The following is a 12,020-nucleotide window of genomic DNA, read 5'->3' as shown; positions in this document are numbered from 1 at the left end:
GATTTCACCAAGATACATAGAGAGAGAGTAACACAGGTACAGAGAGGGGTGATCGTCTCTGTGGGGTGGCCTTAAATAGACAGAGGGGGGCGGAGGCAGAGAGAGGGAGGGGTTAGAGAAAAAAAATGTACATGTCAATCAGTACGAAGAGACGCGTAGTAAAGTACGCAGGCTTGAACATTAGGAGAGAGGGAGAAAGAACACACTAAATTAAATAACCTAGCAAAATATCGAAATGTTATGCGTCAACAACTAGTGACCCAAATCTCACAGGCAAGGTCTTCCTTGCGCCCAGTGGCGTAGTAGCTGCAGCATCACGCTCAGCGGGTGAGCCATCGGTCAGGTAGGGCCCCCCCCGGTCTGAATGAAAAGTGCGTTCACCCCCAAAACGGCTTGCTCAGGTGTTGTTCATACATAAATAAAAGGCAATATTAGTCATAATTTAAACTTGTAACTCGCTCCTGCGCAGCATCCGCTCACTCTCGTGCAGAGACGGAGCAGCTCAGAGGCGCGAGGAAGAACCGCAGACGAGCGGGGAGGTGGCAGCCACGCGTGGTGAGCGGGTTGCCATCAGTTGCCCAAGCTCTGCGGTCCTCTACATATTGAGTTTTTTTTTTTAATCAGCCAATTAATGAGTGTTTACATGTGGGAGGAAACCGTGTGTGTGTGTACGTGTGTGCACGTGTGTGTACGTGTGCGTGTGTGTACGTGTGTGTGTGTACGTGTGTGTGTACGTGTGTGTACGTGTGTGTACATGTGTGTGCACGTGTGTGTATACGTGTGTACGTGTGTGTGTACGTGTGTACGTGTGTGTGTACGTGTGTGTGTGTGTGTGTACGTGTGTGTGTGTACGTGTGTGTGTACGTGTGTGTACGTGTGTACGTGTGTGTATACGCCACGTGGTGTCTAACCTCGGTTCGACATCGGAGACTCCGAAGTCAGAGGGGGCAACGCTCGATCCCTTCTCCCTGGCGAGCCAGGTGATGGCTCCTTGGCACCCAGGGGAAGTGAGTTTCACGAGATCTGTGCGGTGATCCACCAACCCTCACTGCTGCCTCCACGGTGCTGGGTTACAAGCAGCCACGTGCAGCAGCGTAGCCACCACCACCACCACCCGGTTGTTGTTGTTGTTGTTTACAAAGGGGACTTTCCTCCACGTCGGTGGAGAGAGAGAGAGGGGGAGAGAGAATTGATAGCTTTCAAGCTATCAATTCCGGTTCGGTGATTCTGCACCGCCTTCAACTTTTATGAACGAAATAATAAAGTTACTTTACTATGCAAGTTTCACATTTGTGTTTTAATATTTACGTGTTTTAAAGAAAAATTGTTACGGCTCCTTTATAACAAACGCTACAGGCCCCGAACTAGTTTAATCCGGCACTGATCACAAGGTCGTCATCAGCAACAGCAGCAGCAGCAGCACGCAAAGTCACGCTGAGAAGAAGTTGATGTCGAGATTGCCCGAACAAAAAACAAGCGTGCTGATGCAATTTGTCAGTGCCAGTCATGAGCGGGATAATTAGTCTGATGGCTGTAACGGGTGGGGCGGAGGGAGGGAATGTGAGAGGTCAAAGCTAAGAATGCCATGCTTAAGAGTTACATCGTCATCAATTATATAGGCAGTGGCAACCCGAAGATGTATTTTGAGTCTCGGCTGGATAATATATTTAGTAGCACGTCCTTTAAAAATTCCTCTGATGTTGAATAACATTTTAAATTTGCTTGAAAAAGTGAAGGAAACTCGCAGAAGTTTAAACATATTTGGGTTTTGCATGAGCATGTCAATGCCTAGATTTGAAGCTTTCGTGACTGCAAGGATTCCTATTCTTAGGTTTTTTCGGTAAAGTCACGTAGGTAAAACATTTACTTGACACAGCTGTCGTGGCTGTGACGGTTCCACCTGAAGACGGAAGCTTGTGTTGCCTCCGAAACGTCGTGATTTTTATTTATATTACTTTTAATGTTTTACCTACGTGACTTTACCGAAAAAACCTAAGAATACATGTCAATGCCATACAAGGCACTGACTCGCACTCGGGTTACAAGGCACGCCTTATCCACGGTGTAACCCCTATATGATTGTCGCCGATATCTTCCGAGTCCTTTGAACAGGGTTTAGAAAGATCACACGCAATGGGGCTACCTTTGTTGTTTGGAAGCGCCACGATACATCTCCTTACGGGACTCGGCGGTCCAGACTGCCCCGGTTGGAATCAAGCACAAATTGCGTTCCTCTTCTTCTGCAACATTTACAAAATGAAAAAAAAGATATACATGTATATTTTACAATATCTATAATTTACTTTAAAAAAATATTTTTTTTAACAAAAATAAATTTGAATTTTTATTTTATTTACGGAGAAAGAGGCAGACAATCATAGGCACTTGAGTCTGGGTGGATGTGATGTGGTGGCTTGCTTCTCACGCTGCTTGCTGCCTGCTGCTTGCTGCCTGCTGCTTGCTGCCTGCTGCTTGCTGCCTGCTGCTTGCTGCCTGCTGCTTGCTGCCTGCTGCTTGCTGCCTGCTGCTTGCTGCCTGCTGCTTGCTGCCTGCTACCTGTTGCTGCCTGCTGTTGCTTGCTCCCTGCTGCTTGCTCCCTGTTGCTTGCTGCCTGCTGCTGCTTGCTGCCTGCTGCTACCTTCTGCTGCTACTTGCTGCCTGCTGCTGCTTGCTCCCTGCTGCTTGTTGGTTGCTGCTGCTTGATGCCTGCAGCTACCTTTTGCTGCTACATGCTGCCTGCTGCTGCCTATTGCTGCTTGCTGCCTGCTGCTGCTGCTTGCTGCCTGATGATGCTTGCTGCCTGCTGCTACATTCTGCTGCTACTTGCTGCCTGCTGTTGCTTGCTGCCTGCTGCTTGCTGCTGCTTGCTGCCTGCTGTTACCTTCTGCTGCTACTTGCTGCCTGCTGCTGTTTGCTGCCTGCTGCTGCCTGCTGCTGCTGCTTGCTGCCTGCTGCTGCTTGCTGCTTGCTGCCTGCTGCCTGCTGCTGCTTGCTGCCTGCTGCTACCTTCTGCTGCTACTTGCTGCCTGCTGCTGTTTGCTGCCTGCTGCTGCCTGCTGCTGCTGCTTGCTGCCTGCTGTTACCTTCTGCTGCTACTTGCTGCTGCTTGCTGCTTGCTGCCTGCTGCTTGCTGCCTGCTGCTGCCTGCTGCTGCTGCTGCTACCCGTTGATGCCTGCTGCTGCTATCTGTCTGCTGCTTGCTGCTGCTGTTGCTGCTGCTGCTTGCTTACTACTGCTGCTGCGAGTGAGAGTTTATCTTTCCGCAGCGGTTTGAGGTCGCCAGGAATTGAGGGCACTCTCGGAGCCCGGCACCAAAGTGGCGAGGACGGGTGTGTGCATGTGTGTGTGCATGTGTGTGTGTGCATGTGTGTGTGTGCATGTGTGTGTGTGTGTGCATGTGTGTGTGTGCATGTGTGTGTGTGCATGTGTGTGTGCATGTGTGTGTGTTTATGTGTGTGTGTTTATTTGTGTGTGTGTGTGCATGTGTGTGTGTGCATGTGTGTGTGTGTACGTGTGCGCCCTGTGTGTGTGTGCATGTGTGTGTGCATGTGTGTGTGTGCATGTGTGTGTGTGCATGTGTGTGTGTACATGTGTGTATGTGCATGTGTGTGTGTGCATGTGTGTGTGTGTGCATGTGTGTGCATGTGTGTGTGTGCATGTGTGTGTGTGCATGTGTGTGTGTGCATGTGTGTGTGTGCATGTTGTGTGCATGTGTGTGTGTACGTGTGTGTGTGTGCATGTGTGTGTGTGCATGTGTGTGTGTGCATGTGTGTGTGCATGTGTGTGTGTGCATGTGTGTGTGTGCATGTGTGTGTGCATGTGTGTGTGTTTATGTGTGTGTGTTTATTTGTGTGTGTGTGTGCATGTGTGTGTGTGCGTGTGTGTGTGTGTGTGTACGTGTGCGCCCTGTGTGTGTGTGCATGTGTGTGTGCATGTGTGTGTGTGCATGTGTGTGTGTGCATGTGTGTGTGTACATGTGTGTATGTGTATGTGTGTGTGTGCATGTGTGTGTGTGCATGTGTGTGTGTGCATGTGTGTGTGTACATGTGTGTATGTGTATGTGTGTGTGTGCATGTGTGTGTGTGCATGTGTGTGTGTGCATGTGTGTGTGCGTGTGTGTGTGTGTGCATGTGTGTGCGCGCGCTGTGTGTGTGCGTGTGTGTGCGTCTCTGCGTGGCCGTGCGTCTGTGCGTGTGTGTACGTGCGTGTGTGCGCTTGTGTGTGTGTACGTGCGCCTGTGCTTATGTGTGTGGCCAACATCAGTGGTGACGATTATCAGAACCGGTCCTGGGCCTCCCCTAGGTTGACTCAGCCTCAAATTAGTACCTGGTGCGACGTGTAAACATCACCACTAGGGAGACAAAAGCGGCCGGGCGTGGTGTTGGCCACCCACCCCCTCGTGTGCCGTGCCGGCCTTTATAGGTGCTACTCGCTAACAGCACTTCTAAAGCGCCTTTCAGCCGGAGGTGACGCGACATTGTATAATAAAGAAACACGGGCAGGCTGACACCAATAAAAAATCCACCCACCCAAAACGAACTATTAAAGCTAAACAAACAAAGCCCTTGTATGTGCTGAACTTATTTCGCACCACGTGACGCTGTCGACCGTGCTACTGTCTCCCCAGTGGCGATGTCTTACACACCGCACCAGGTACTCATTTGAGGCTGAGTCGACCTAGGGGAGGCCCAGGACCGGTGTTGGCCGTGAGCGGGAATCGAACTCGGGTAGCCGGGCTCGTAGCGCAGCGTAGCGCTAACCGCTGCACCACCGCCCCCTACACCACCCACATTTGGACCTTGGACTACTCTTGCGAAAGACGTCACTGGATCTTTAAAGTCCACCGTGAACCGGAATAGACCCGCGGCAATGACCAGGGTGGCCTGTCGGATCCGAGCCGTGGACCTCTGCACCGACCAGCGAGCGCAGTGCCCCCGCTAGGCCACTTCACCGTGAGACTAATCCCAAGCGGCACAGCGGCGAGACGGAGGCCACAGCGCAGACTCTGCCTGAGCCCTCGAGATCAATACAATTGACAACTAACCTATGTATCAATCTTGATTTGAAGCTTTCGTGACTGCAGGAATCCATACTCTTTGGTTCTTTCGGTAAAGTCACGTGGGTAGAAACGTCGAGACGAGAATGTCAGGCGCGTTGGGTCACCGAAGCATTTAAGCAAGCGCCGTACGAATTCAAATATGAATATTCGCTTCCGTTTTATTTCTGCAAGAGGTCACATATCCTCTAGGGTCACTTGCTGGAGGTCAGCAATTTATCGCCCTCTGGAGCGACCGACCGACCGACCCCGGCCACAGCAATGTGGAGTTTCCCCCGATGGCCCCCCAAATCAGTCGCGAATTTCCGTCATGCCCTCGGTGGCTCGTGGGAGCAGAGAGAGCCCCCCCCCCCCCAGAGCGACTTTGCTACCAGACGGCGACTTCGCTATCCGACAAGGCGGCTTGGCTCGTACACATCTAAGCACCACCCCCCTGTCCCCCCCCCCCCCCTGGTGGTGAGTGACACACTCGGAGCTAATCCCAGCGGATTCGCGTGGGGATAATCATCGCAGGTGCCTCGACCTCAAGTGTCAGCAGGCTCGATCCCGCCGCCTTGGGAGACACTGACTCTGCTCCCGATGCCGCGGCGCACTGAATCGAGTCCTAATCTCTTCAATCCCCACTCGTGCGTCTAAGCCCGGCTCACTCGGATTGCGACTCCTCGTACACATCTACTCGCGACTCGGCAAAGTGCGCAACGGTGGCGTGCGCGTTGCTCATCTCCCGATCGCTTGTGAATGCACCGATCCAGAGATGGAAAAGTCCATCATTGCCACGGTGGAGACGATCGCCAACCTCTTGCCCGCGGTAAGCCACGCGCGGTTCATTTTGTCACTTGGCTATTGGTTACCCGAGCGACGCAAAACATGGGTTTGGCCCATTAGCCTCCGCGGAGAGATTCGTTGGGGTTCAACACGGAGACTGTAGCCCCCCCCCTCTACCCACCACGAAATGTAAAAAAAAGCCAACTAATTTGGCGTCACTTGAAAGCAGTGCCCGGGCCTGGCTAACTAACCGTGGCGCATGACTAATGCCGGTCACGGTAGCCTGCTCGAGACGCCGCCGCCGCCGCAGCTCACGAGAAGAATTCCTCCGGGGGTGTTGGAAACATCACCGCCGCCGCAGGCTTCGTTCCGGTGGCGCACCGTTCAAGTGAGACGGATGCCCTGCGGGCCGCGAGAGAGTGAGAGAGCGGCGAGAGAACGCTTCACGAATCTGCGTGTCATCCTTTCGCGGAGAGAGAGAGAGAGAGCGAGAGAGAGTAAGAGAGTGAGACTTTTTGACTTTTAAACAACCTTTATTGCCGCCAGCAGCAACAGCACTGGAGGCGATTCCGATACGAAATCCAGTCACCAGCAAACAAATAACAAACACTAATATTCTATAAATCCACGCGCTGTGGCGCTAAATGCGCCGCGCACAACACGAAATAAAAGTCACGTGGTGGTGGTAGGGGTTGTGGTGGTGGTGGTGGTCATCGCGCACGCCACGGTGACGAGCGAGCGCTTCAGAAGGTGAACACGAGGGTGCCGTCCACGCTGGTACAGAGAGGGGCTTGTCCGGCTCCCCAGCGTTCGAAGAAGACGCTCCGCACATCACCGACACGTGTGTGGGTACATGGCGTGCTCCAGCCGGAGCCGCGCCTTGAGCAGGCCCCTGAACACTGGAAGCTCCACAGAGCAGCCGTCAGTGTCACCTTGCAGCATCTTTTTCCTCGCTCTGTACACCGCCATCTTCGCCTGAGCACAGGCGAAGTTGGCGAGGTCATGGCGCTTGCTAGCCAGGTAAGGCGCCCCCATATACGAAGCTGCTGTTGTAGAAGGGAACCCCCAGTTTGCTGAAGATGTCCCCCAAAAGGCGGAATATTGGTTTGAGCCGCTGGCAGCGTAAGTACTGGTGGGGCAGATCCTCCCTGGCACCGCAGGAAATGCACACGTCTGTTACCCCTGGCGAGATTTGGCTGGCAACGTGCAGTTTGCCAATCTCTACTGGAGGTCACCGCAGCGTTTGACTACGGGGGACTTGTACATTTGTTTCCACTGAGGGGCGGCCGCAATGAGAGCGAGAGAGAGCGCATCTTTTTGAAATCCCGTTTGGGGGGGGCAAAGTAGTGGGGGGGTGGGTGCGAGTTGATGGGGATGATGGTGGGTGGGGCGGCGTGGTGGGGGTGGGGCGAGGTGGAAGTGGGGGGTGAGGTGGGGGGCGAAGTGGGGGGCGAGGCGGTGGTGGGGAGGAGGCGTGAACGGTGAGGGATGCGTTTCTATTCCCGGCTCTTGGACAATCTCTCTGTCTGCGTGAGCGGAAGAGACGGATCCCTACCGCCAACTCAATTCACCGTGCGATCATTGCTAATGTGGATAATTATCAGCTGGGTAAGTGTCCTGCGTTACCAGCAAATGACAGAATTTCCGTTCCTCTCCCTCGTTTTGGACAGATTAGCAATTTGCTATTCCTCATATCAGCGTTTTTATTTACTTTTTAATGTTTTACCAGGTAAGGCCCGCTGAGCGAAACGTCTCGCTTTCAGAAGCGACCTGGCCACGCACGACAGCTCAACGAAGCGGCTTGTCACCGCGTGGAGATTTATAGCAGCCCAAAATACTCTGAACGCGTGTTGCTAAATGTGAAGGGGAGGAACCCGGAGAAAAATGCAAACGACCACGGGGAGAAAGACACCGCAAACTCCAAATATACAGCAGCAGGCGTCAGGGTCGGGATCGAACCCACGACCTCCTGTACACCAGGCGAGGAAGTTAACATCTCCTAGCCACCGTGATGATGATGAGAGAGAGAGACGCAAAGGGGATGTTAACTACCTCGCCTGATGTGCAGAAAGTCATGGGTTCGATCCCGACCCTGACGATGCCTGCTGTATATTTGGAGTTTGCGTCTCTCTCTCTCTCTCTCATCATCATCATCACGGTGGCTAGGGGATGTTAACTACCTCGCCTGATGTGCAGGAAGTCATGGGTTCGATCCCGACCCTGACGATGCCTGCTGTATATTTGGAGTTTGCGCGTCTCTCTCTCTCATCATTATCATCATCACGGTGGCTAGGGGATGTTAACTTCCTCGCCTGATGTGCAGGAAGTCATGGGTTCGTTCCCGACCCTGACGCCTGCTGTATATGTGGAGTTTGTGGTGCCTCTCTCTCTCATCATCATCATCACGGTGGCTAGGGGATGTTAACTACCTCGCCTGATGTACAGGAAGTCATGGGTTCGTTCCCGACCCTGACGCCTGCTGTATATGTGGAGTTTGTGGTGCCTCTCTCTCTCATCATCATCATCACGGTGGCTAGGGGATGTTAACTACCTCGCCTGATGTGCAGGAAGTCATGGGTTCGTTCCCGACCCTGACGCCTGCTGTATATTTGGAGTTTGCGTGTCTCTCTCCCCGTGGTCGTGTGGAGTTTTCTCCGGTTCCTCCGGGGGTTTCCCCTCCACATTTAGAATCAACATCACGCGTTTAGAGAATTTTGCTGCTTTAGATTTCCACACGATGATAAGCCACTTCGTTGAGCTATCATTTGTGGCTAGGTCGCTTCTGAAAAAGAGCTGTGTAGGTCAGTGGGCCTTACCTGGTAAAACTAAAATAATCACACGCACTCACACTCGCTCACTCACTCACTCACTCGCTCACTCACTCACTCGCTCACTCACTCACTCGCTCACTCACTCATTCACCCTCGCTCGCTCACTCACTCACTCACACTCACTCACTCACTCACCCTCGCTCACTCACTCGCTCACTCACCCTCGCTCACTCACTCTGCAGAACAGGACGAGAGCGTACAAACTCCACTCACTCACCCTCACTCACTCTCACTCTGTAGAACAGGGAAGACCGCACAAACGCCACTCACTCACCCTCGCTCACCCTAGCTCACTCACTCACCCTCGCTCACTCACTCACTCACTCACCCTCGCTCACTCACTCGCTCACTCACTCACTCACACTCGCTCACTCACTCACTCACCCTCGCTCACTCACTCACTCACCCTCGCTCACTCACTCTGCAGAACAGGACGAGAGCGTACAAACTCCACTCACTCACTCACTCACACTCGCTCACTCACTCACTCTGCAGAACAGGGAAGACCGCACAAACGCCACTCGCTCACCCTCGCTCACCCTAGCTCACTCACTCACCCTCGCTCACTCACTCACTCACCCTCACTCACCCTCCCTCACTTACTCACTCACCCTCCCTCCCTCCCTCCCTCCCTCCCTCCCTCCCTCCCTCCCTCACTCACTCGCTCACCCTCACTCACTCACCCTCCCTCACTCATTCACCCTCGCTCACTCACTCACTCACTCACCCTCGCTCACTCACTCACTCACTCACCCTCCCTCACTCACTCACTCACTCACTCACCCTCGCTCGCTCACTCACTCACTCACTCACCCTCGCTCACTCACTCACTCACTCACCCTCGCTCAATCACTCACTCACCCTCGCTCACTCACTCACTCACTCACTCACCCTCACTCACTCTCACTCACTCACCCTCGCTCACTCACCCTCGCTCACTCACTCTGCAGAACAGGACGAGACCGTACGAACTCCATTCACTCACTCACTCACTCACCCTCGCTCACCCTCGCTCACTCACTCACCCTCACTCACTCACTCACCCTCGCTCGCTCACTCACTCACTCACCCTCGCTCACTTTCACTCACTCTGCAGAACAGGACGAGACCGTACGAACGCCACGAAGAATTGCGCTCGACTCAGGAGTGTGAGCCCAGCCCCTTCTGGCTGTGAGCGGCGAGCGTGACCACTGCGTCCTCCTGCTGCCGAATCTGCCGTTCGTGTTTCTCTAATCGCCTTGGCCCGCGCACCATCTGGAGATGCTTTGCAGTGTGCAGACGGGAACCCAGATGGTGGGGAGGCTGTCAGGACGGATCTTGGGGAGGTCTCCGCGTGTCTTCTGCCGCGGCAGCTGTGGAGATCTGGCGGATGATGGGAAGGAGGCACGGGGGTAGAGAGACGCTTGCAGTGGTCTGGGGGGGGGGGGGGGGGGGGGGGGGCTATCGACGGCGTTGTCCACGATCTGCTAACAAACGAACATCGTTTTTATTTTATTGTCGAAGTCAACGGTGGCCGTCCAAGGGAGAGATTGGCTCCCTGCGCGTCTGGTCCGGTTGAGCATACCCCAAGTTAACGGGCGAATGGGCCGAAACGTCGAACGTTGGACGCGTTACACGTGCACGTCTACAGCCGCCCCACCCCCCTTCTCCACCTTGTCAATCCACTGCTGGATGAGGGTCTCTCCCACGCGCTGCGCAGGCCACGGAGGTCCCTTAGTTACTCTTCGCCACGCCGCGGCAGCGTGGCGAAGAGTTGGGAGCATCGCACGGGAGCGCGGTGCAGTAGAACAATGATTGATGATTCTGCAGAACTGCCGGCAAACGCAGCTCCGCAGCAGCCCGAGACAACCCGTGCCACGCACGGCGGTCGCCCATCCAAGCACTGTCCAGGCTCAAGTGCTGCTTAGCTACCATCCCACACCCCCACCCACCTCACCCACCCTGATATCCACCGAGGTTCATGCGCAACGCGCGTGCTTTGCTCAGAGGCGTCCGGAGGCTTTCGGTCTCTCAAGTCGAGGCATTTGCAGAGCGAGGGCCACTGTGGCTCTGGGCACGCGTCTCCGCAGCGTCGCATTCTGTCAACAACAACAACAGCAGCGGGAGCAGCAGTGGCCTCCGAGCAAACGAGAGACTTGGCAGCTTTGGCCCCTGCATCATCGCACACCGCGTGATTCTTCGCGTTGCACGGTCGCGTAACGACCCGGCGACGTCTCGGGGCAGCGCAGTTTGTTTAAACATTTATATGTAAAAAGCAAAAAAAAAATGCATCGTGCGTTTATATTCTTTGGGTCTTTCGGGAAAGTCACGCAGATAGGTTGAAAGAAAATAACAAAAAAAATGACGACGTTTCGATCGCAACACAAGCGGCCGTCATCAGGAAAAGGCCCCCCAATTTTCTGCGACGCTCTCTGAAGGTGTCCCGACGGCCCCTCTTTGTGGGGGCCTCCTCCCCAGTGGCGATGCTGGTCCCTGCGGCGAGCGGCGCTGATGGACGATCCTGCCTGGCTCCTCCGTGCCGAGACGCCCACAGCGTAATTGGTGCGTAAATTATTAAACGAACCCAAAAAAAAACAACAACAGCAACATTTCAAATGTAGCAGATGATGCGATTTCAGACGACAGAAACCCGGGCTTTGCGACATCGTTGAGGGGACCATCCGCATCGATGTCAACGCCCCTGACGAGACCTCGACTCGTGCTCAGGAGGGATAAGGTAAAGACAAAGATCCCCCGTGTAGCCTTGACAGACTGCAGGGGCAAGTGCCGTTAGCGAGCACCTATGAAGGCCGGCACGGCGCACGAGGGGGTGGGTGGCCAGCAACACGCCCGGCCGCCTTTGTCCCCCAGTGGCGATGTTTACGCATCGCACCAGGTACTAATTTGAGGCTGAGTCGACCTAGGGGAGGCACAGGGCCGGTTCAGATAATCGCCACCGGTGTTGGCCGTGAGCGCGATTCGAACCCGGGTCGCCAGGTTCATAGCGCAGCGCACTAACCGCTGCACTACCGCTCCCCATAGGCCACACACACACAGTCACACACACACACAGTCACAACAACAACAACAACCGCCATTCGCCACTAAGTGGCGGTGACGTCACCACGACGCTTGTGCCAGGCCATGTGCACCCTGAGGCCACGTGAAGTGTCGAACGCCCGCTGGCAGGAGGTCACGGGGCAGACCCAGGTGCCACGGGTCGACTGACCGAGATGACCGAGATGACTGGCTGATGCACCACCTGTGCCCCCTACTGTGCCAACTTGCTGTGCTTTAGCCACCCGGCGCTCCGCTCGTTGTTGTGAGCGTCGCTCCTCCGCCCTCTGTTGTTGTTGGAGGGCGACTGCCTCCAACTGCCCAGTAGCGTC

The sequence above is a fragment of the Lampetra fluviatilis genome, chromosome 44 (genome assembly GCF_964198595.1).
Source record: "Lampetra fluviatilis chromosome 44, kcLamFluv1.1, whole genome shotgun sequence".
NCBI lineage: Eukaryota > Metazoa > Chordata > Hyperoartia > Petromyzontiformes > Petromyzontidae > Lampetra > Lampetra fluviatilis.
This window is presented reverse-complemented; position numbering follows the sequence as displayed.